At 44.0% G+C, this 25,089-nt stretch overlaps 1 long non-coding RNA gene across 2 annotated transcripts in view; it reads right to left on the bottom strand.

Annotated features, from left to right (window-relative positions):
- Positions 1-25,089, bottom strand: part of LOC130145591 (uncharacterized) — a 67,798-nt gene that overhangs the window by 39,489 nt on the left and 3,220 nt on the right. For both annotated transcript variants that reach the window (XR_008820615.1, XR_008820616.1), the window contains exon 2: positions 13,809-14,363. This is a non-coding gene — a long non-coding RNA (uncharacterized LOC130145591). The remainder of the gene's footprint in view (positions 1-13,808; positions 14,364-25,089) is intronic.

Raw genomic sequence — 25,089 nt, 5'->3', positions numbered from 1 at the left:
TATCCATGGAAATGTATTTGTTGCAGCAATCTTTCATGAAACTGTTAACTTGCACAGTACCTTTGAGTTTGGAAACCACAGGAGGTCCCAGGGCTCTCTACTGTACTGGTAGGTACTAAGATCTTTAATCAAGCATCAGTTCCCAAGCAGTCACAAAACTTTGTCTTGAATTTTAGGATCACTATCAAGTCTGTTGTAAAAGTTTGGGAAACTTGAGAGTTCCAAGCTGACATGGGATTTTCATACCTTCTGTGCTCTCTGAGGTGGATGGAGGAATCTGGAGGTTAAGAGACAAGATTCCAATACTAGGAGCCCTGGGAAAAAAACTTACCCAGTAGGTGTCCTTGTATAAGAGACATTACTTCTTCCCGTGTTGCCTGACATCTTGCTGAGCCCTCCAGAAGCTCAGAAGCCCAATGTCCCCAGGCAACCTGGGAGGATGGACTTCCTAAGGGTCACAAACAAACCTGACTGAAACTCACATGCCGATCAGATCTGACCGGCTGACCACTGAAGAGCCCCGCTTTCCAGCCTGTCCCCTGCCAGAGCTTTTGAATGTAAAATTTGGTAATTCAGTTTCAGCCGGCAGTATTTTTGACTGTCCTTACATCCATTTTACTTTTGTTGAGTCATTCCTGATATCGTGATTGGGGAATAATCAACAGCAAAATCTCATTAGGCTGGAGTTGATTAAACTGAGCATTAGCCTGGTAGTATTTATTATGCAGCATAACATTGCTGAACCCTTATACTGGTTTGCTAAAGCCATCCTGTGCATAGATTGGAGATATCTGAAACAGTTTATTTTCATTAAAATTTAGTATTCATACCTTTACTATTTTTCTAGTACCACTTTGTGGTATGCTGGCAGGACAATAAATGTCTGTTTGTGGAGAGAAAAGCAACAGATGTGACCCAGCAGGCTGCTGATCCCTTTTTCTGCTCCTTGTTATCTTCCCTGTGTTCCACAGCTCAGCAAAGGAGTCCCACACAGACAAGATGGAGCAGAATTTTACTGATGGCCAAATCTCTTCTTACACAAAGATGACGAGTCAGAGAGAGCTTTTAAAAGCCATTTTTTTCAGTGTGAGTTTAGTATCTAAGCATCCTGAAAAATTTTGCCCCAAGTATTATTCAAGCTGGTGTGAAAAATGAGTCTCAGTGAACTCAAGCATTAACTTTGGTTTGTTGCAGCATGTAAGGTGATAGTGTAGTCTTTAAATGCCAAAATAATTTTGAAAGAAACAATACCCCAGTCCCCATGCCTCATCTCTGCTCACAGTGTCCTTATTACTTCTGGGTTTCTGATTCTGCTCATTGTCATGACTTATTTTGTCATGACTTTTTTCTCCATTCACCTCACAGCAGCAACACTTGTAAGAAGGATGGCAGGAAGCATGTTTGCAAGAGAAGCAACGTAATTCTGTAAAGCTGCGCTTGAACGCTGTTGTCAGATAAGACCAAATGAAAGTGTGGAGGCTGAATGGATTATCAGGCTCCTCCCTAAAACTGTAATGATTTGTGTAAAAATTAAAAAAGTGTGCAAGTATGTTTTTGGTTTGTTCCCCCCCCCCCCCCCCCCCAGTTCAGGATAAAGTACTTCAGCTTGGTTTTACCATTACAGTGACCAAGCTATGCAGAACCACCATGGAAGGTCACCCCATCCACTCCCTCTTCTACCCTCTCCTTATAACTGTTACATGACAAAAAGCTCATCTCCACACACACAAAGGAGCCCAGAGGCAGGTGGGAAGTGGGGGAGCCCCAACACCCCAGCCAGAGACGTGAGCCCCTGCCCCGGCACCTGCCAGGACTGTCCAAGAGGAGTTTTGGGTCCGTGGGCAATTGCCCTGTGGGGCAATGCCAGCAGCTCTCTGGGTCTCCTCAGTGACCGAGGAGGGTCCCTGACTGGAGTACTGGACACTGGGGTATAGGGGAAAAGCAACTTTGAATTGCCCAAGGCTTATTAAGGGATAGTTAGGGGAGTAACCAAAGTCAGGGAAATGAAAGCATTAGCCAGGACTGAGGAGGAACAAGCATGGGAAAACAGAGAGATGAGGGGATAAAGTGGCTGGTCAAGTGTAAATGAGTTGCTGGACAGTACGCTTGCCTGGCCGTGTCTAGTGCCTCATGGATTCTATCTGTTCTGTTTTCTCATCGAACCCCATTTTAAACCTTATTTAAATGCTCTTTTCCTGGATGAGAGGCTCTCTGTGTGCATGAGGGAGCAGGGGGGCTCGGGGTGCGGCAGCTGCGGTGGGACCAGCAGCTGTTGGGTCCATGTGTCTGTGGTGCAGCAGCCAGAGGGGGTGTGGGTGTAGGAGTGAGCCGGTGGTCACTTCTGAAGATTGAGCTGGACCAGCCAGCAAGTAGGTGACGTGGCCTGGGGGAAGGGGGTGAGTGAGTCTCTGGGGATAAGACCAAAGGAGACTTGGAGAGACCAGGGGAGTCCTAGACAGCTTTCTGTGTGGGTGAGATGGTCTGTAATAGCAATCGAACTGGGGTGGTGACCTCGGGCACTTGTATGTCCAAGTGCCAGTAACTGGGGAGACTGGGAGCCAGGGCAGCTACTGGGCAGATGGAGTGCCTGAGCCCAGCTGCTGGGAGGATCCATCTATATATGTGTGTGTATATACATATTCCCACTAATCGATTGTTGTCCTGCTCAGAGAGGAGCAGGATGAAGCCATCAGTGCTTTCTGTGTCTGAGTTCTCTGTGTAACCCGGGTGGCCAGCCGTTTATGTACGTGTACAGGTGGTGTAGGCGCGCTGTGTGTGTGTGCCTGCCGGGAATACACACTCAGCCTGGCTACTGGTGGGACCTGGGGCATGGAGCTGCCCCAGCCTCACGTCTCTTGGGCTGCTGGATCCAGCCTCCCCTAAAGCAACTGTCACCACCGGCATGACACCACCTCTAGGTACAGGTGGGAGCTGCTTGCCATCTCTAGCAGCCCAGCCCCACTGCCCCAGCAGAAAAGGCCAAGGAAATAAGGGAAGGGAAAACACAGCTGTAAAACCCAGGCTGCAGTAGCAGCTGCATCTCTCAGTCATGACTCTGTCTGATCTGTGGGTTTCATAGCCCAGATCTTCCCTTCCTTCCTCCTCCGTCTGCATCCTAGAAAGTTCCTGTCTTCATAAATGGAAACGTGTAATTACTCTTCAAATCTAGCCAAAGCTTTACTCCCTCCCTCCCTCCTGCCTCCTGAAACCTAATCTGTGATCAAATCCACCCACCAAAGTCAGATGTCTTTCCAGGGATGAACTTTCACACAATATTGGAAGCAATTTTCTAGTTCTGTGGTTGGTGAGAATAAAAAATTAATGTGGCTTGTTCCATGTAGAAGCATCAGTCACACATTGTGTGTGCACTAGATTCACAGGGTCATAGAAATTAGAGATGGGAAAGCCCAGGGGAGAGAACTGCTCCAGCTAAGGAGCCGTGCAAAATTGTTCTCTGCATTGCATTACAGTGAGGAAGAGCTTTGGGCATTCCTGAACTGTCATGTCATCCTTGTTTTCTTGTCACCTTCTTCCTGAAACGTAGGTGCAGGCATTGTCTTTCCCAGAGGAAGCAGCTTATTAATTTTAATGAGCAAGCAAGATGTGTGCTGTTGAGGAACAAGCTCAAATCAAAAAATTGTTAATACATAATCGAACACGGGCCTTCCACAGTGACATCTAAAGAGCCATGTCCTTATTTTTGGTTAAAACCTGCACTGAGCTGTCTTAAGATCCATCAGCATTCCTGTCTGAGGATCTGACCCAGGTTAGATATATTTGATTCAATTCTTAAGCTATTATATACTCTTTCATTACAGATCTAGTCTTAATGCCAATCAAATGATATTGGAAAAGCTCCAAATGGCTTCAGCTGAGAAGGACTGGGCCCCATTCAGACCATGTTCGTAAGGTCAGTGTCCGTTCTTAGGTATAAATCTAGCAAAGTGTCACTGAAATCAATTGAGGTATAGCTGATTTATAATGATGACATTAGGAGCAGCAATCAACTCACTGCAATAATCTGCCTGTGGCCTCAAGTCAGCCCAGAGCTCCTGAGATGCTCACACAGGTGTTGAAATCAATGCACAACAAGACCTATTGTCTAGTTACCTTCTGACTCATTTGAGTTCTTTTTGATTTAATTTTCAAACAAAACAGCATTGGCTGTACTGATCCTGAGGTGGAACAAGATGATGTGATTGAAGTGTCACGTTTGCTGTAAAATAATTGCCGTATGCTTGCCTAGCCCCATACAAATGGCCAGCAGCAGGAAGAAAGTGTCTTCCTTCACTTTGCCTTCCCACCTGAGGGTCAGCCAAAACACCCCCTACTTCTGCACGAAAATGAAGAGTTTCCCTGTGGCATGGCTGTGCTGTTCCCACCGTCCCACACTTGTATTTGGTCCCTGCAGAGATGCTGGCAGCACTCTCAGATGTTCCCTCAGATGATGCCTCTTCCAGGCTTCCCAGCACAAGGTGTGACTTTGCTGCTCACCTTGTTCCTGTCCTGGATTTACCCCCCTCTTTCGTGGAATTAAAAGTTCAGCAAAGGGGCAGCCCCACGTAAGGATTTAGAGGGTTCCTAAGCTGCTGCTGCAACAAATCTTTCACTCCCACTCCAGGTAGTGGAGTGCTGGACATAAGAGTAAGTCCATGAGCAGCCAGAAAAAAACCCATATTCATTAGCAGTGACTTGCTGATGATGCGGTTTCTCTGTCAAAACCTGTGACCTGAATTATCACTGCCTGTGCTGCTGGAGGGCTTGTTGGAAAATGTATAGCTTGGCAGGGAAAAGAAATCAGACTGATGGGCAGAGCATTTATTATAATAAAAGAAAAAAAACAACCTCCCCACTTCCTTGTATTGCACATAAGCAAAGAGGACATGATCCTTAATGACGGATCGGGCTGCAGAGTGCAGCTGCTCCATGGGTACCACAGGCCAGGGATGCTGCAAACTGCCTTCATGCCCTCTTCACCTAAAGCCCCCCAAAATGCATTTCCTGACTTGCTGTTATTCGGATCCAGCTCTAGTTTCCAATCAGCTGGAAAAAAACCCAAACAAACAACCGAAGAAGTGTCATGACTGAGAGTTGTCCTCAGACCATCTCCCATTTTTTGCGATCAGCTTCCAATGAAGTTCTGCAGAGGTTTAAGGCTGCCTGGAGTCCTCACCCAGATGATGTTCCTCAGTCACTGCCAAAATATCAGGGGTTGAGGAACTTCTAGAGCAGCTGTGAGCATGACAGCCTGTGTCCTGCCCCACATCTGCAAGTATGCCTTGCCAGGAGGACAGTTAACAGTCTCAGCCACACAATCCCTTTGGTTGTCTGGAGGACAGACTTGGGTGATCTATCAGTCCCATGGTATAAAAGCCATTAAAATCTGAACCAGAGAGCGTCTTCACAATCAACAGCATGTTTATCACTGATGCCAATTCTTCCATTTATCACCTTCTTCTTTCTTGTTAATGCTTTTCTTCCTTCTGACACCAAACTTCCTAGATTAGTCAGACTCTGCTTTTCATAACACTTCTGCAAACCCCTGACTAAAGGGGAAGTCAACATGCTGCCAGACACCGTTGCATTTTGGCTGTTAGAGTGGACAAGCAGCCACATGCTTGCCTGCTCCCCTCCGAGCAGGGCTACCTTAAAGGGTTCTTGGATGAATCAGAATTTTGTACCTGTGTTTGCCCCTGGTGAGGATGTTAATTTTTTTTTTTTTTAGAAAGGAGTGTCTTTGGCTTTTGGCAACAGCAACAAAAAGAGGATCCCAGCCCATCTTAGTTAGCTTCTTGTTTTCCCCATAATGAACAACTCATCTTCTCCTTTTAACTATGTAAGAGCTGCTAAGCAAACCCCACCAATGAGAAGAGGAATACCAAAACCTGCTAAATTCTTCTAGCACAACCACAGTTTCTGAAAATCTCTCCAGTACTGTAGAGGCTTTTTCATGCGTCTGATGGGTCCTATGCACCTCAATGCAGTGCTGTGCAGATATACCCAGGCCATATCTGAACGTGCCAGCTCATATAGTCAAAGCAGACTAACCATGCTGATGAAGTCTTCCAACCAGGCAATTAGCCCTCCTGAAAAGAAGGATAAACCAGACAGGAAAGCCTGCCTGTCTCATTCAGAACCATTACAGTTTCTTTATGTGCTATTGCACTGCTCTGTGTAGATACCCTTTGATTTACAAGCTTCATTTATTTCACTGAAATTAATGCAACAGCATGCAGTTACTATGGTGATGTGGGCTTCCTAACTGTCTTAAGCAATATCCATACTCGTGTGTGAGCTGGTTCTTTCTGTGCCTGAAGTTTCCTGGCTCCTGCCTACAACCAGACTGCAAGCCAACACGTAAGCACGGCTGGATGATCAGGGAATGTGAACGGAGCTTGAACAGAGACATTTGCTCTCCCGTAGCTACGGAATCCTTTGGGTGTCTACAGACCTGTATGCTCCGTGTACATACAGGGGACAAGCACAAATGACCTGTGACCTTCATGAAGAAAGCAGCGACACAACCCGTGTCTCCCAGCCTCACTGCTTGTGCACCAGTGTACGCTGCTTTTATTTTGCCAGGCTCCTCTCTTAAACACAGGAGACAAGGGTACTTCTGAGGTATTCTCTTGACTGCAAAAGTCAGGGCTTCCAAGTAGGTGGAATTCACTCAGTGACAAGATCCTCAAAGTTTCTGAAATACCTTGGATGCTGGAACATACTATCTCCAGGGCTTCAGGGGATTTAACAAGCACACAATACTCGCATCGGTCTTCTGCATAAAGGGCTCAACTTGTAATTACCATAAGCAAGTAGAGAACTTCCAAGAGCTTTAACGATTTGTCTGTGGCTAGGAAAAGGGTGAAGTTAATCAAAACCATGATTTGCTGTGCGTTACCCACTCAGCTGTTGATGGTGTCTGGCTTTACCTTGCTGCTTGTGCATAATCTCTCAAGCCTCAGATACCTGAACATTGCCATGGCGATTTTATCTCGCTTAGCCTTTTCCTCAGAAATAAATCTTTGTGTTCACTGATGGCTCAGTCAGCAGATTTGCTTGTGTGGTGCAGCTCACTGTGGCATACAAAGTGGTACTGTAGCATATTATGAAAAAGAATAAAGTTGCCTTGATATACTATACCAAGGACAGTGTCCCTGCCAGGGTAGCACAGAAATGTTGACTCTGTTCAGAGATTAGAGACTATCTGTAGAGCTTTCTGTGGACAGGAATGTGTTTCTTCACATCAGGCTGCCTGTAGAAGCACCCTGTCATTACCCAAACGGCTCTGTCTGCAGCAGCATGATGCCCAGAGAAGAGAGGTGGGGGCTATCACATGGTTGCTGATAAGCGTAGCTCTGGGTAATGGCAGTGGTGATGGGGAGATGTTGAGTCTTCCCAGCAGATCTGCTTCTGACTTACCTGCTGCTTGGAGCACTGATCATTGTCAGACCAATAGAGAAAACTTTCAAAAAGTGTTTGTAGATGCAGAAATTTTGCTAAAATTGAGGGAAAGAAAAGAAAAAAAGAGAAAAAAAAAAAGGGAGACTAGAGGCATAATGGAAGATGGATGTCTAAGCAGTTGGGGATCTTAAAAAACCTACTCTCCTTCTGCATTTGTGGGTATTAAGTAACTTTGAAAACCACAGCTGAGATTTATGGATGTATTTGAGGACTTTATCTATGAAGGGTTATATCTTTGAATGTTCTTCCAATTCCCGATGAGTCTGAAGCTTTTCAGGTGCTCCGTGAAACCTGGCACAGAGAGTGGAGGAGGTTGTGAGCTGCAGAGGGAGTTCTTCATGGAGAACCATGAGGGTGACAAAGAGCTCATCCATGGTTATGGGAAGGAAGAGGAATGAGTGGCTCAAGCTGTTTCAAAGGTGTTTGCAGGAGATGGGACAGGAGTAAGAAAGTGGAAAGCCTCTGAAGAGGGGAGGCTTCAGCACATCAAGTTCTCTAGCAACACCAAGCCAACAACTGTTAGACAAATTCACAGAGTGTTTTAACCACTCTAAAGAAGTGCAGTGATCATGCAACAAGAAGCCTGCTGGGACGTGCTCTGATGTTTCTGAGCTTTCAGGTCTGTCACACCTCTGCATTTTGAAGTGAACTGTCTTCCATGGAACCTCCTCTTGCACAGGACAGAACAGACCCAGCTAGCTAACATGCTGTGCTCCCTCACACAGGCTTTCATCTTACTCGTCTTTTTTTTGTTTTTCTTCCAATGAAAGAATTTATTTTAATACTATTTAAGATGACGGAATCTGGTGGCTGTTACTGTGCACTGTAAACCTGCTGCCCTCCCGGCACAGCACAGCCGTCCCAAACTCGTGGCAGTAAAAGAAACTCAGAAGAAGATGGAAATGAGATCTGAGCTACACTAAGAGGCAGTCATTTTAAAAAAGCTCGTTGGGCAGTACAGGTGTCACCTACCATTAAAACAGGAAAGGCATTTGCTCTTTTCTTTAGCACACAGAAGGGATTTTTGTGTCACTGAAATGTAATACAGGTACCTGCCCAGTACAGGACGTACTTACCTGCTCCCAGCACTGCAGATCAGGAGTTACAGCCGTATTTAACTGCTTAGGCAAAGAAAAAGAAAAAAAAAATGTTCCCCAAAATAAATAAGAAGCAGAAGACTGGACCTCCAGGCAAAAAAACCCCACCCTGTGTAACCACACAATGCCTGTATGTCCACATAGTCTCTGTGAGGTGCACAGTCGGCAGTTCACGTCAGTAATACAGCAAACCAGGTACCTGTGACTCTTCACGTACACTGGCCAATCCAAGCCACCCACAACACAGAAGAAACAAAGTGAGGGCTTGGTTATTCAAAACACTTCATAGTCAAGAAAGCCTGAACTTAAATGGACATGCTCATTTTTGAGGTGCAGGAACTAGGCTACAGCTAGAAGGCAAAGTATTTAAAACCCAGTTCCAAGCAGTCCTGAAGCTTTCTCAAGGCTGATAGGACTGTGACACTTGAGAAACCAAGGAAGTCTGAGGAGCCCTGAGTCATCAAAAGCTTAGGTGGTAGCAACAAGCTTTATGTAAGGCAAAAAGAAGAGCAATAGTGGTAGTAAGGCCAGCAGGAGCCATCACGGTCATCTCTGCTGAAGTCCTGCATAACGCACACCAGTGTTTCACCTGTGCTCCCCACATCAAGCCATGAGTCTTTAGGATGTCGCAGAACCAGCCTAAACTTTAAGCCATGCGTAAAGATGTCAAGTGGTGGATAACACCCCACTGCCCTTAAGAAGGAGATATAAGACGGTGGACTTGGCTTTGGACTGGAAAACCTCTCAACCCACTGATGTCATGTCCTAACTAGGACTAACCACCTCTTGGCACAAAAACTGGCCTGGTTCCTGTCTCAAAGGGGAGATGGTAGACCTTGTTCAGAATTATGCTGTTAGTTGATGTCTCTTAACCAAGAGAAAAGACTTCTAGTATGCAATGCACCCCAGCCCCATGAAGTTAGTCCTCCTTGAGGAGGATGTTCTATAGCAGAGGAGGGAGCAGTCTCCAATCATCAGCCTTGGGAAGAGGTGGCAGCTAATGGCATCCTACCACAGCTACTAGTTGCTGAGTGTTTGTGTGAGTCGCTGTCCGTATGACAGGTGGAAAAAAAATGTTCTTGGTGACTACTTTGACCTTTTGGTGAGCCTTTGTTCTCCTTTTTCTGAAGAATTTCCAAGTCTCACCAGGGCAAGATGGACTGCTATAACCAACGCTGAAAGACGTTCAAGTGCTGAGCATGGGTTAGGGTCCAGCCTCCACCCCAAAGGTAGGTCTAGCTAGCAGCATACCTCCCTGATTTGTCCTACTTCCTCATTAGCCTTGTTGTGATAAACTTTCACCTTATTTATGTTGTAAATATGTTTAGAAACACTTTCCAACAGTGGCCCTCACTGAGTGTGGTGGAGCTGGGGTTGTACATAGGAAGTATAAGGCACGCTGTGCCTCCAAAGCCTACACCCATACGGAGCGGTGTGAGAAGGATGGGGGTTAAGGTGAATTCAAGAGCTCTGAGGCAAAATCTGGTTTGGCTGGCAGGATGTGTGAGGCACTCAGAGCTCTTCACTTTGTCTGATGTGGTTTCTGCTTCTCGAGCATCTGAAGTCTCTCCTTAGACTCTTGACGTGCTGCGGTCCGCAGGCACAGAGCACTGCCTGCACCACACCAGCTCTCTGCAGCACTGCGCAGGGCTACCAGTCAGCCCATATGGTATCAAACCAGTAGCAGGGGCTGGGGATCAGCCTTCACTGGGGCTTTGGGATGGGGAGGAAGCTTTGCTGTGTGTTGGTTTTTCTCTTGGGTTTAATGTAGCGGAATGCACTCAAGAGATTCTTGCTGGTTTTCACAATAATGCCAAATTCAAAATGTGTGAACAAGGTCATTCCAAAATTTCCAAATCAATGTTAAAATAAGTCTGCATTCAGTACTGTAATAAATGTTGGAAAGTTTTGATTTGTCTTCTGCTTTCTGAACCTCCAGGGCACATTCGATACATGTTCTTATCAAAATTAGAAACAGCATATATGAATAAAAATACAATTAATGAACATTTACATTATATATAAATGTTACTATATAAATACAAAAAATGAAATACATAAATATTAATATAAGCCATCAAAGATAGAAATACGGTTTCTCAAAATTATGATATATTCCCCTGTACCGTTTTTTGCTGGGGTAGTGTTGATGTTCTTCATAGTGGCTCATAGGGTGCTGTGTTTTGGATTTATGACCAAACCAGTGCTGATAACACAGGGATGTTTTTGCTATTGCCACGCAGTGTCATAGAGGCAGGACCTTTTCTGCTCCTCACCAGCGACTAGGCTGGGGGTGCACAAGCAGTTGGGAGGGGGCACAGCCAGGGCAGTTGATCCCAGCTGACCAAAGGGATATTCCATACCATACAGTGTCGTGCTCAGTATATAAAGCTGGAGGAAAAAGGAGGAAGGGCAGGACGTTCAGAGTTACGGCCTTTGTCTTGCCAAGTAAAGAGTGATGGAGTCGTGTCTTCCTGGGGATGGCTGAGCACCTGCCTGCTGATGGAAGTAGTGACTGAGCGCCTTATTTTGCTTTGCTTGTGAGCGCATCTTTTGCTTTACCTATTAAACTGTCTTTACCTCAACCCACGAGTTTTCTCACTTTCACCCTTCTGATTCTCTCCCCGATCCCGCTGTGAGGGGCTGAGCTGCCTACTGAGGTTAAACCACAACACCCCCAAATCAGCTATTTCCAGAAATGGAGGATTTCAGTGAAACATAGATGAGAAGCCCAAGACAGACAGCAGTCCTATGCACCGTTTGCTCAAATAGTGGCAGTGATTTTTCTCCCCTTCCGATTTTGTTATAGCTGAAGAGGTAGCACAGAGCAGTTCTAAAATTGCCACACAAATATTGCATGTTACATCAGTAGTTTCTGTGCTGGTTATTCAGAAACAACAGTTCAGCATCTAGAGCTGAGCATTAAAAAGTAAAAGCTATTTCCACAAGTCCAGGCATACCTTGTGTATGCAATGACATCCGCAAATGCAGTGTCAGAGTTAAAATTTGAACTCCATAGTCTTTAATTTGCAGCATCACACTCAGCCTCTGCATATGCTACCTTGGGAGATGAAGATCCATCTGAAAAAGTCTATAAATTTGAAAAATAACTCTCATAAAAACTAATGTGATTTATGTAAGCACATTAAGGGGAAGATACCCTGAACAGTTGGTTTAAGTGCTTAGACTTCCTAAACTTAATATTTCCATATGGTTACATTGTAATTTTAGATTTTTAGTAGCTTTGTATCCTTCTTTCTTAAATTTGAGAAACAAATCAAGGTATGGGCACAAAGAAATTAAGGAACAAAGATGCCTGCAATGAGTGTTTGATTGTTCCCACATGAAGCAATGACTCTTTCTACATATTCCTCTAATCCTCTAGGAAACATTATTTCAATTGTCACAGGGTTGTTTGTGTGATGTTGTGAACAGATGATTATAAAAATCTTCTGATATAAGTAGCAGAAAAATAAGGGCAGAAATGAACACCCTACATGCTTTGTTTAAAATGCAGGATTATATTAGCTAAGTAAAGATTAGTTTCAAAATACCAGACAGGGTTTGAATTCCTACTGAATTATTTCATGCCTCGAACACTTTCACGTTTATCCCACAAGATTTTTACTTTTTCCTAGTCTTTACTACCCCTGTGACGAACCACTACTAAAAATACTTGTTTTATCTGTGGCTCTCAAACTGGCTTATGTGCCAGTTTTTAACTAAAGGTACCAAACGTTTTCAAAATTATTATTTAAACCAGCACAACCCATTGTGTGAACCTTCTCAAATCAATGGAAGCCCACATCATATTGATTTACCACAAACTGATTCCTACCAACTAAAACTAAATGGATACAAATCACTTCCAGAGCAATGCGGAAGGAGCTGCGGGGTGGGGGGGGGTGGGGGGGGGTGGGGGTGGGGGTTGTGGTCTCACCTGTATTCTTGGGTCGCTGACCACAACAACATGCAGCAAAATTTAACAAGAAAAATCAATTCTTTGGAGGAATCTCTTTGCCATGATTCATTCTTGCTATCCCAAAAAGAAAGCTATGGTATGAGCACATGAGAAGGCAACGCCATCAACAGCCAGTACAATCTGCCTTCATTATCTCTGTTGGACCAGTTTATAGTTAAACATGAGGTTGATGTGAGATGATACAGCATGCGTAGGCTGACACTTAGCTCTCTAACATGGCTATACCTCTGTGGGAACACAGCCACAGGTAAGAAAAAATGGCAACGCTTGTCCAAGTGCTGTCCATTTTCCTTGAAGTGTCTGCAATCAGGGCAAGTAACCGTGGCCGAGTGAAGAAGACAGGGATGGAGAGAGAGTGGGCAAGACAGAGGGCAGAGAGGGACAGCTGAGGACAGGGCACGCCTGAGCTGTTCCTGCAGTTTGTGGTAGAAGATGCCCAAAGGGAACAGCAGGACTCTGATGGGAAAACCCCTCATTTCTCCCAGTCAGAAAGACATGCAAGTTCCTACTCAGCAACGCCTACCGCCCGGGCGAGTAAGCAATATATAAATATATTATAGTGATCATATTTATAATATAAGAGCATTACAACCATCCATTCTTAAAACAGAGATGAGGTTTTGGGCAAAAGAGAGGATTTTCATTACACCTCTTTCCTTCAGATCTAATAAACCACTCTGGAGTGATGGTTTACACACTTACACTTAAACACGCTTTTGTATAAATTAAAAGGTACCTGCCCAGATACAGGACTCCTTTGTCTTATGTTATAGAGACTGTGTAATTCTTAGCTTCTCTTCTACAAGTGTCAGAGGGGGGAAAAAAAAGAAAAAAAAAAAGCCATCAAGAATGGATTCATTGCTCTCTGCTTTATAACTCAACAGATGTAAGTATTTATTTAAAAATAAAACATCTGGCAGCTGTCCGGCTGGGCTAGTGGCTGAGCCTGGTATGATTAGATACAGCTGAATAGATAAGGCTGGAAACCAAGCTGGGTGGAAGGAGCTGAAGTCTGTGATGCTTCAGGGATTGTTAGTATCAGAAAAATGGAAAACAGATACGTTACAAAAATATCAAGATTAATAGTTACATAGTCTGGTCTTTTTCCAGGGAGATCATAATTATTAAGGTGTTTCTCATCGGTGCCACATGCATCTCATTAAAGTACGTTCAGTAGACATATGGACAACATAAATAACTGAAAGCCAGCTGTATCTCCCTAACCAGTTCTCCAGTGAACTGTCCCACTCTGCACTCCCAGCACTTACCAGTGAGGCCTCCTTGTACGTGGGCACGAATGCCATGCGTCTGCTGGAGATGCTGCAAGGTCCTATCAGTGTGATGCACAGACGAGAAAGCCAAGAAAATGATTCAAAACTGTGAAAATGACTTAATTGAAGAGTCAGATTCATCTTGCCTAAATGCAGAGGTCTATAATGCAGGCAGTGACATGAGAGGTAGTCAGCACAGGCTTCCTTGATTGTTGCTAGAGAGAAATAGGAATGCTGTGAGGGACATTTATCTGGTCTGGTTTAAACATCCACTTTAGAATGAAATGAACTTCACCCTGGAAGGGCTCATTTTTCTGTGCTGACTCCAAAGGGATGGTGACTTGTGCTATATAGCCATCTGTAGGGTAGAAGTTCACATCTGGCCAGATATATCCCACGTGAGAGACTGAAAAAGCTCAATCTAGTTAATTCACCAGAAGCAGACCACAAGGCTAACTTGATTGTAGCATGGAGGACCTTCAAATGAAGACAATTCTGTTTCCAGTGGACATTGTTATCCAGCAGAGAGAAACAAGGATTAGCAGCTGTAGACTGAAGCCAGACACATGCAAAGAAAATACAAAGTGAGGTTTTATGTACAATGAGTGAGACAAATCATTGTCAAACAGTAGCAAGAGAAGAGGTGGCTTTTTGGTCTCAAAAAGCCTCTGATGTCTTTCTGAAATACCTGTCCAGACCAACGCTCCTTGTTGCACTTAATAAGGGTTAACAGAATAAACCCCTGTGGACTGTGTTGCTTGAAATCAGATCAGATGACTTGTCCAGAACTTTTGGCTAATCCCTGTCTTAAATTTATTTTAAAGCTTGCATACTTTTCTATACCTAAAATTCCACTGACTCCTCTGTATGTTCTGCAGGGGGAACATTCAGCACGTTATTTTGTTTGCTAAAGAAAAGCTAATTTTTTTTTTTTTAAATATTACTATATTCTACACAGTCATGGAAATGATCAGAAGGATTTGATCTGCAAAGGTAGGAAAAATAGGACAAGTCTTCAGAGCTGCTGCCCCTAGAAGCAACAGTTCTTCAGTCTTGTACCTCTTTCAAGTGGCAAACGGAGATTGGAGGGATTGAGACTGTTCCACCCCTTTCAAGTGGTACCAGTGTCCAAAACCTAGTTTCTGAGATAAAAATAAATATTTTCCCTGAGCCCTGCATTTCAGGCTCAATTCAGATCTTAGAGAATTCACTAGAATATGTTCTACTGCCTCATGGGAACTGCTGCCAACCAGCTCTTCTGACTCCTTTGTGGAGCAGAGTTAATGCATCATGGGGGCAGCTGGAGGTGATGCACACACTGTGCCCTGTCCTCATGTTTTCATATGTATAGTTTCCTGCTTTGCTTATTTCCCTTGGTATAAAACAAGAAATAGTTTTGCAGGAAGCTGCATCTCTCTTCTTAGTGTTCAGAGAGAGAAGAGCATCCCATAAGGATGGTATCTCAGCTCCTGATGCAACTGATTTTCAGGGAGGAGTCGCCGGAGTATAGGCCAGCTGCAGTAGGAAATGTGTGTTTGTACTAAATAGGTCCTTGACTTGATGGCGACTGTGCTAGGAATGATGACAGCGTAAATGACACAGATATCATCCAAGGAAGACAACACATAGGCTTCAATATAGTACAAAGAAGGGAAGTAGAACAACAGAGAAACGGTATATTATGTGCATTAGGATGGGTGTATTTCCAAAGTAAAGAGAGGCAACGTATATCACACAGGGTATACCATGGGAAAAAAGGGAATGTAACAGCCCAGTGTTTTATTTCTTAGACAACTGTATATTTTCAGCTCCTATTCTTCAACCTATGTTCCTATGATGTATACTTTGCATAGGGTTAATACTTGGATAGAACTTTTAATGATGTGAGTGGCAGAAGAAAGGAAAGACATAATGAGTGTCTTACAAAATAAAAGGTGAAGGTAGATCCCTGGATGATACAAATCATCATAGATCTATGGAAGGTACCAAAAAGCTGATTTATACTAGCTGAGGATGGAGCCCTCATGTCTGAAGTTATTGATAGATCAAGTTTCAATGCTCAGGCACACCACGTGGGAGACTTCTTAACCAGAGAAAAATGTCCTCTTGAAGAAACAGTAGAAGACTGGGGCAACTGCAAAGGCATCGCAACCTTGTAAGTATTCATGAAACTTACTTTGAAATGCATTCTATTTAATTAACAGTGATGCAACTAGAATGTCAGCCTGTATCACAGCCATTTTTTTCCCCTCCCGTATCTTGATCAAAACTTATTTTGACTTCTCAAACTGCTCAAAGTACAATGTAAGGAAAAAGATAAAAGTATATTTGATGACACAAACTAGCAGTAACAGAGGAAATAGAACACTAGCTTATGTTACACTGTGGAAACACTACTGTGCTGTACCAGCTAGCTTCTTGGTTTGGGTGGGTTTTTTGGGTTTTTTTGTGTTTTTTTTCCAATGAAAAATCCTTCCTCTGCCCAAAAGTAAACCTTTAGAAACTGCATATTGGAACAATTTATCTGTGGGAAACTTCAACACTGCATAACATGTGACTGTTTGTGTGAACATATTAATAATACCAGATCTCAACAGCACTTCCCATGACAAGCAGGTCCCTATTTTCAGCCTTCTTTGGGCTGATCATAACCTCAGTGCTCTTGCAAGGGCAAACCAGGCATCCCTTTGCCCATCAGAGACGTTAGGAATGGGTCATGGAGGGATGGCCTTTGCTAGAGCCAGCAGAACCTCTGTCAGGCTGTTTAATGTCTTTGTTTCTTACTCCTTTAAGCACAATATGAGCGGTGCCACTTGCCAGTGATGTATAGCTTTGAGCATATGCAACATCAAGATGCATTTCCTTACATAAGGAGGTGTAGGTCTCATTCATTAAGGTAGGTTGTTTTCTCGTACAGGAAGCCATATAAAATGTTCCCCGGGAATATATCAAAGCCCATATGTAAACTTCAGAGAATTTGTTATCCCTTCTCCACTGGAGGTTGGTTTTCTTGCATCTTTTTGGGTTTTTGTATGATAGTTAGCAACATTATTTTAATTTACAGCCTGAATACATCCACCTGCAGCTGATACTCATTCCTCCTTTGGCTGCTATACATTCCCCTCTTCCCTTACATTCGCTTCCAAATCAATTGGCAGCAATTGGATTCCCCCTCAGCTTTCATTTTGCAAAGCTGAGCAAATCTTATTTGCCCATTTCATGGCCTCATCCTGCTGGCAGCTGAGAGTCATCTTGTACACCACAGTCGTTCCACCCTTTCATTGGAAGCAAGTAAAAAGCTCTTATCTCAAGGCAGATGGTTTTATTGATTGCTAAGGGTGAGGTTCACCTCACTTACCTTGGTCTAAAACACACCTTGACAATTTCCTCAAATTTGCTGACTGCTTTTGAGCTCTGAAGCAGGTAACGCTGCAGCCCAGGTAACTCTTCCCCTCCTCATCCTCAGTGGTGGGCTTATCTTTTGGCTTGACTTGGATGACAAGATACCCTTCTGCCTGTGTGATAGCACAGATAAAAGCTATGCAGCATTTTAAAATACACTGGATGTGCACCCTGCTCCATGGCTAGGAGAGAAACTCATTTCTGCACCCTGGCTCACGCAGAGACTTACAGATCCATTGAGCAGCTGCAGTGGTGAGGATGAGTACCTCAACACCAGGCAAAACCAGTACGTCCAACAAGATGGCAGGAGATAGGGAAAAGTGCAAGGTTCCCGTATCTTCTTAAGAAGATATTTTGAATCCACACTTGCATAAAGCACCAAAAGCTCTATCTGTAACTCCTAATAGTTCATGCACAGCACACATGGACTTTGGACCACCAGACTTGTTCTACCCTTAGTTTGCCAATTGTCTGTGCAGAATCGTTTCACCTGATTCATCAAAGACCAGGTAAATACAATCTACTACATTAATCTTTTCCTGATAATTACTTCTTGTCTCATATAAACTTACAGAATCACAGAATGGTCAGGACTGGAAGGGACCTCTGGAGATCATCTAGTCCAACCCCTGCTAACCCTCTTAGAACAGGTTGCAAAGAATAACCTCCAGGTGGGTTTAAACGTCTCCAGAGCAGGAGACCCCACAGCCTCTCTGGGCAGCCTGTGCCAGGGCTCTGCCACCCTCAAGATAAAGAAGTTCTTCCTCATAGTCAGATGGAACTTCTTATGTTGCAGCTTGTGCTCACTGCCCTTTGTCCTGTCACTGGGCACCACTGGAAGGATCCTGGCCCCGTCCTCTTCACACTCACCCTCAAGATACTTGTAGACATTGATAAGATCCCCCCTCAGTCTCCTCTGGGCTAAACAGCCCCAGCTCTCTCAGCCTTTCCTCAGAAGGGAGATGCTCCAGCCCCCTCACCATCTTTGCAGCCCACTGCTGGACCCTCTCCAGTAGCTCCCTGTCTCTCTTGAACTGGGGAGCCCAGCACTGGGCACAGCACTCCAGATGCGGCCTCACCAGGGCAGAGAAGAGGGGGAGGATCACCTCCCTCAGCCTGCTGGCCACGCTCCTCCTGATGCACCCCAGGGTCCCACTGGCCTTCTTGGCCCCACGGGCACACTGCTGGCCCATGGGCAACCTGCTGCCCCCCAGAACTCCCAGGTCCCTCTCTGCAGAGCTGCCCCCCAGCAGGTCACCCCAGGCTGTACTGGTGCGCGGGGCTGTCCCTCCCCAGGGGCAGGACCCTACACTGGCCTGTGTTGAACTTCACTGGGTTCCTCTCTGCCCAACTGTCCAGCCTGGCCAGGTCTCGCAGAATGGCGGCGCAGCCTCCTGGGGTACCGACCGCTCCTCCCAGTTTTGTATCACCAGCAAACCTGCTGAGGGTGCCTCTGTCCCTTCCTCCAGGTCACTGGTGAGTAAGCTGGGCAGGACTGGAGCCAGCACTGACCCCTGGGGAACGCCGCTGGCTACAGGCCTCTAACTAGACCGCACCGCTGATCACAACCCTCTGAGCTCCCTCATTCAGCCAGTTCTCAACCCACCTCACTGTCCCCTCATCTAGTCCATGCTCCCTGAGCATCCTGTGAGGATGTTATGGGAGACAGTGTCACAAGCCTTGCTGAGGTCAAACAGACGACACCCATCCCTTTCCCCTCGTCCAGCCAGCCAGTCATTCCATCATAAAAGGCTATCAGGTTGGTCAGGCATGGTTTCCCCTTGGTGAATCCATGTTGACTACTCCTGATAATCTTTCCCTGCACATGCTTACAGACGACCTCCAGCTGTTCCACCACCTTTCCAGGGATGCAGGTTGTGGCTGACTGGCCTGTACTTTCCTGGGTCCTCCTTCTTGCCCTTTTGAAGACTGGAGTGACAGTGGCTTTCCTCCAGTCCTCAGGCACCTCTCCTGTCCTCCATGAATTTTCAAAGATGATGGAGAATGGCTTAGAAATAACATCTGCCAGCTCTTTCAGCAACTGGGGGTGCATCCCATTGGGACCTATGGATTTGTGGGTGTCAAGTCTGTTTAAATGATCTCTAATGAGATCCTCCTCAACAAATTAATCTTGTTTGATCTCTTTCTGGTAAACAGAGGTTTGCCTTTTATTCCATTTTGTATTTATCTCCAGATGTTAAATTAATTTTTCTTTCTACATTTACTCTAAGAAATCACACTGTATAAAGCTTAGATCAATTGTTCTCTGGTTTTCTAAATAATTTTTCCCCAATTTCGTAGATGTAGGTTATGTTCTGAATGTCGCACCTATCTGGTTTACAGAAAGACCATTTTCAAGTCTTTGAAATCTTTTCTCTAGCTCTTGTCTCTAATCGTTAAAGAAACTCAACTTTGCTCTTCTGCAACCAGGTAACTGTATTTGTAGTTCTGCTTTTGTTTAACTTACCATGCAACTTCAGTGGAAAAAAATCATGATCAGTTACTCCAAAGCCATCTTTGATGACAAACTCTAACTACTGATTTGCTAATACCACATCTAAAACAGCGTTACAGCTGCCTTAGTGCTGCTTTAGTGAAGAACTCTGCTAGCTTTTGCACACTGAAATAATGTGATCTAAGTATTTTCCAGTCTACATCTGGGACATTTATTTCTAGACTTTTTTTTTTTTTTTTTTTTTTTTTAGTAACATTTCAGATATTCTGTCCTACACAAAGCTCCAAGCTGTGGGCTAACAGCAGATCATCAGCACTACCCCAGCAAACCGCTCACTGTCCCTCCCTGGAATGGTTTTGCTCACACTATATATCCCTGCCCAGCCCGTCCCACCAGCTTGATGTGACTGCTAAATGTTATTTTAACCTACACGTCCAGCAAGAAAAAAACTTTTCTGCCTTTTCTACCCTGTCTAGCATGTTATGTTATGTTATGTTATGTTATGTTATGTTATGTTATGTTATGTTATGTTATGTTATGTTATGTTATGTTATGTTATGTTATGTTATGTTATGTTATGTTATGTTATGGAAATGCCTTTCCGTAGTAAATTAAGCTATGTGACTAACAGCTGCCAGGTGTCGGTCATTGTTGTACTCATAATTTTCCCAGGGGATGACTTCCACATGCAATCAGTGTTTGGTTGTGTTAGTGTGTTTGACTTAATGCAGCATGTACAGCCCTTGGTATGTGTGCCTTGTCCTTTGAGAAAAAACATTTATCTTGAAAACTGCACGGTTGCACAGCTTGTGCGCTTCTGTGACATTCAAGAGAGATGAAACGGTTAGCTGGTGCTGATCAGACAAGCACATAAGCCTGACTTTGAAAAGGTTCTTCTGCGTTACTATATTTATTTTGTTTGAGCCACAGAAAAATGCATACTTGTCAAAATGTTTCTTTAGCAGGCTTTACTTGCCATTCTTCTTGTGGGCTAGAAACTCAAACACAAGCCTAGTAGACATTTCAACCTAATCAATGTTTATTTTCTTAGTCTAAGTCTAATTTCACCTTCCAGTTTATTTCTGCCTATCCTGGGCTATAGCTGAAATGAAATAAAATGAAATGATGCTAAAAAATTAATGTTAATACACATGTTTTCAAGCCTTTGGTCCGGAAAAGCTGAGGATTTTCAGCTGAAGCAGCTGGGGATAAATGGAACCTAAGACACCATGGGATCAAAATGCATGAAGGTAAATCAGATTAATTTTTCCACAGTTGATGCCTAAACTGACAAGAAGGGTCGTTTATGTTGGGGAGATTAAACATGCTACATGTGTATGAAACACCTAAAAAGTGCACCAGACCTGTCTCTCTTTACCATATAGTCACTTACCTTTATCCTTTTTTTTTATGTTTTATGTGTTTATGCCATTCACTTGTTCTGCAGTAATTTATTGATGGCCAATGAATGTTCCTACATGAATTTAACTTCCTGAGAGACATACTGTGTTTTTTTCTATTTTAATATCCTCACAGTGTTTTATTCTTATTTAACGTTTATTATTTCTCTCAGGCTTTATATTGTCCTTATAGCAAAACCTGCATTTATCTAAGAGCATAAAAGCAAAGAAGTATTTCATAGCTCGGATTATTTTTTATGTGAGTTTGCTTGAGCTCCAGATTTGCTGAATATATCTGCAAATCAAGGTTTTGGTGTTTACTGTGTGGTTTTATGTGCTGCAATACTGAAAGGTTTTTCTGACTTTCTCAGGTATTTATTGAGAGCAGGTTGTGCCATATCACAACCTTCACCCACAGCTGGTGCTCCCATATACAGCACTAATGAGTTCTAGAAGGTAAAAGCATGTCTCTGTGTAATAATTTGGCCTCAGAAGAAATCCTGCTCTGATGTCAAAGCTCTCTCAGATGCAGTCCTGCACTTAGGTGCTGCAAAGCAGGTGCTGAGAGCACCGGCCATATGGCAGTGCCACTGAGATCTTGCAGCTCTTCATCATTTGAACTCCAAGAGCAAGCAGGGAAGGATGTTGGATGCTTTTTTGTTTCTTTTCTCTTTGCTTTTAAAGCATGTCAATGCTGGAGTCTGATTCTGTGAAGTATGGAGGCTAAGGAAATGATCTAAAAGCCCGTTTTAAAACTGAGCTCTTACCAGTTGCCTTTGGTAGACTTTGGACCAGGGGAGACTATCACAGTTCTGCGACACCTGTCAGCAGTGCAGGGTGTTGTTTGCAAAAAAAAAAAAAAAAACAAACCAAAAAAACCCAAAAATACAAACAAAAAAAAGCAAGCCAAGACAACCAAACCAGACAAGAACTATCTATTAATTACAGCAAAGTCCATTACCATCAGATAGAATTATAAAGTTTGTTCTCACTCTGTTTAATGTGCTGCTGCAGCAAGTTATAATATAATAATGGCAGCGCCTCTTACATGTTCAAATAGAGACCTTCTCCTACCTCTTCAGTGGAGACAAAATACATGTAGATGAGCTGTCTCTCTTCTTACCAGTGAGAATAAACAGAGTCCATTTGTGGCCAATGTTCTTAATTTCACCTTTATAAAGTTTCCTTGGAAGTGTCTAATCTCACAACTAACCATGCCAATCAATAGGTGTGTCTCTGTATAACACGTAATAAACAAGAATGTCTAGCTGCAGAAAAATAAATAGGTTTACTGGTAGATCACTTTGCCTGATAAAGGGATCCACCTACATGGAACTTGGTCCTCGACTGGGGACATAGCTGCAAAGGTCAGTAATCACTCCCACTATGTTAATTGGGACAGAAATTATCCAGTGACATTTTGGCTTGTGCAAAAAGCGATCCCCTTTGACAGAACTAGTGGGGGAAGCTGGGGCTGGGGCATTAGCTGGCCACCCTCCTGGATGCTTTCCTCCTTTCTCCCATTGGGAGCACGGTGGGGTGGTAGCACTTAGCACATCTTTTAGAGCAAGCCAACCATTTCTCAATGACAATTTATTTACACAGGCAAGGAGAAATAGCTTCTTGGCAACCGTGTACACACCAAATGCTGATTTTCTATTTTAACTTGTTCTTCTTGGCCTTGACACAATGGCAATTGGCTTGTTTGAAAGATGACAGATTACCTACTAAAGGGAGAGCAAATGAGGGGAGAGCAAATGCAAGCTGTAATCTGCACTCTCCCAGTGTGGTGCCTAACCTGACATCTTGCTGAAATACTTGAAATTGGTTTTGGGCCCAAAGAGCTTTTAACATAATCAAAACAATGTATTTTTAATTGCAAATCTGGAATAACTATAAAATAGAAATGAAAAGCTGGACAATCTAGAATAGCAAGGAAGAGTGTGGAAACCAGTCTCTAAGGCTGGTGCCTCCTCCCTTTGCTGTCACAAGGACTTAGGAAGGGGCAAGAAATTAAATCCCTGTAAGGTGAATCACTGGGTTTTTACCAGCAGTTAGCATCGCCTATTAAAACTGGCAAGAGTAACTGAGCTGGGCGTTTCTAGCACTACATTGTTCAGGAAGTTAAAAGGAAGTTTGCAAAAAACCACTCCAGTCAACCTTCAAAAAGTAGCCCATAGGCAACATGTCTCACACCTCCTCCAGCCTGGGTACAGCTGTTTTGCAGCTTTAGGTTAAACAGATTACAGCCCCTTTCTCTGTACCTTGGGATGAGGCTTTCTGAGATGGCAGAGCCTTAGTTCTGCCCGCATCTGGTTTAGAGGGAGAGGTGGTGAAATTGCTTCATTTCTCCTCTTTTCTGATCAGTTCTGGTGATAATGATTTCCTTGTTATGGCTTGTAGACACCAGCACACCCCTGTGTTGATGCATAAATGGGCTTGAATCTGAGTCTTAAATAAAAAAGTGTTTTGGTTCCAGCACAGCATGTTTGTAATACCTACCGAGAAGATTAAAAAAAAAATAAAAATCACTCTACATGGCCTGTAAAACATATGTTAAAGATTCTGCATCATAGACCAGGTTTAAATTATTAATTTTTAATTCTTTCAGCCTTGAAGGGCCTTTAAACATTGACTACTGAGAAACAATCCTGTCACTGAGGGAACAGCTGTAAAGTAAAACACTGGCTACTTAAAAATATAGAGAAAAATGCTTTATGTAGACATAGTTTCTGAATTGTAAAATACTGATAAAGGGCTGGATCCCCACTTGGTGAAAGCTCATACGGCTCCTTTGATGTCTGCATAGCTAACCGCTATCATCAGTTGAAAGTCCTGGCCCAGAGTTTAGAAAAGATGTCGTTTCTCTACATAAGACAAGTGAGATTTGCATGGTTAGTTCAAACTACTTCATATTTGCTGAGCTGTTGAGGAAATGCCGTCTGTGAAACAAATCCTGGATTCTTTCCCAAAAACAGCTAAATTACACTTGCTAGGGAAATACTACTGTAGAAAGGGGAGGGGATCCACCCCCCAGGTCGGACCCTGCTGTAACTGCTATGGCATTATTGGAGAGCACTTGCTGCCTGCACACTCACTGGGGGGCACTGGTGAAGCTGGGAGCATCCAAAGTAGTTAGCTGAGTGTAGCACTGATATAAAAAAGAGAAATAGCTTCCACACTTGCTGTTTGAGGAGGATTTGGTCTTGTTCTCTGCTGTTGGCTAGCAGACACCTGAGGAACTTCTCCATGCTCTACCCATACCACTGTGTCCTGCCTCCTCGAGGCACCCCAGGGGCAAGCACCCTCCTTGTCTTGTCCTCCTTGCAACTGGTAACCGAGGCTGGTGTGGCACCGTATTTTACCCCTTGTGTACTCCAGAGAAACGGTGCAGAAATAGGACTGAAAATGCAGATAAAACTTCATATTATCCCCTGCTCCCTTTCTTCATTCATAAAATCATAGATTGATTTGGGTTGGAAGGGATCATCCAGTTCCCACCCCCCTGCCACGGGCAGGGACACCTCCCGCCAGACCAGGTTGCTCCCAGCCCCGTCCAGCCTGGCCTTGAGCACTGCCAGGGATGGGGCACCCACAGCTTCCATGGGCAGCCTGGGCCAGTGTCATTCAATTAACTATCCTTAATACGGACATTCTTGACTGCAGGGTGCTTTCCTTGATACAACCTGTAGCCACACCGGTAAAACTTCATCTACCGTATGATGAGAAATCGCCTGTTTTACTGGAATCATTCTTTTTCTCTGTTAAACTCATGGACAGACCAGGTGTGGTACAGCAGGTAGTGAAATGCAGAGTGCTCAGGCTCTTCCTTCCCCAGACCCTGTTGCTTTCATAGGATATTCTTCAGAGCCCTTATCCCCCTCTCTCTCCCTCCATCACCTCAAAAATGCTTGGGAGAGGTCTCCAAATCTGATGCACAGCCTTTTGGCTGGTGAGCTGCGCCCCAGCGATTTTTTCATAAACAGACCCACTCACCTACCCTCATCAGGAAGAAAATAAA

Source organism: Falco biarmicus, chromosome 3, assembly GCF_023638135.1.
Source record: "Falco biarmicus isolate bFalBia1 chromosome 3, bFalBia1.pri, whole genome shotgun sequence".
Classification (NCBI taxonomy): Eukaryota; Metazoa; Chordata; class Aves; order Falconiformes; family Falconidae; genus Falco; species Falco biarmicus.
This window is presented reverse-complemented; position numbering and strand designations above follow the sequence as displayed.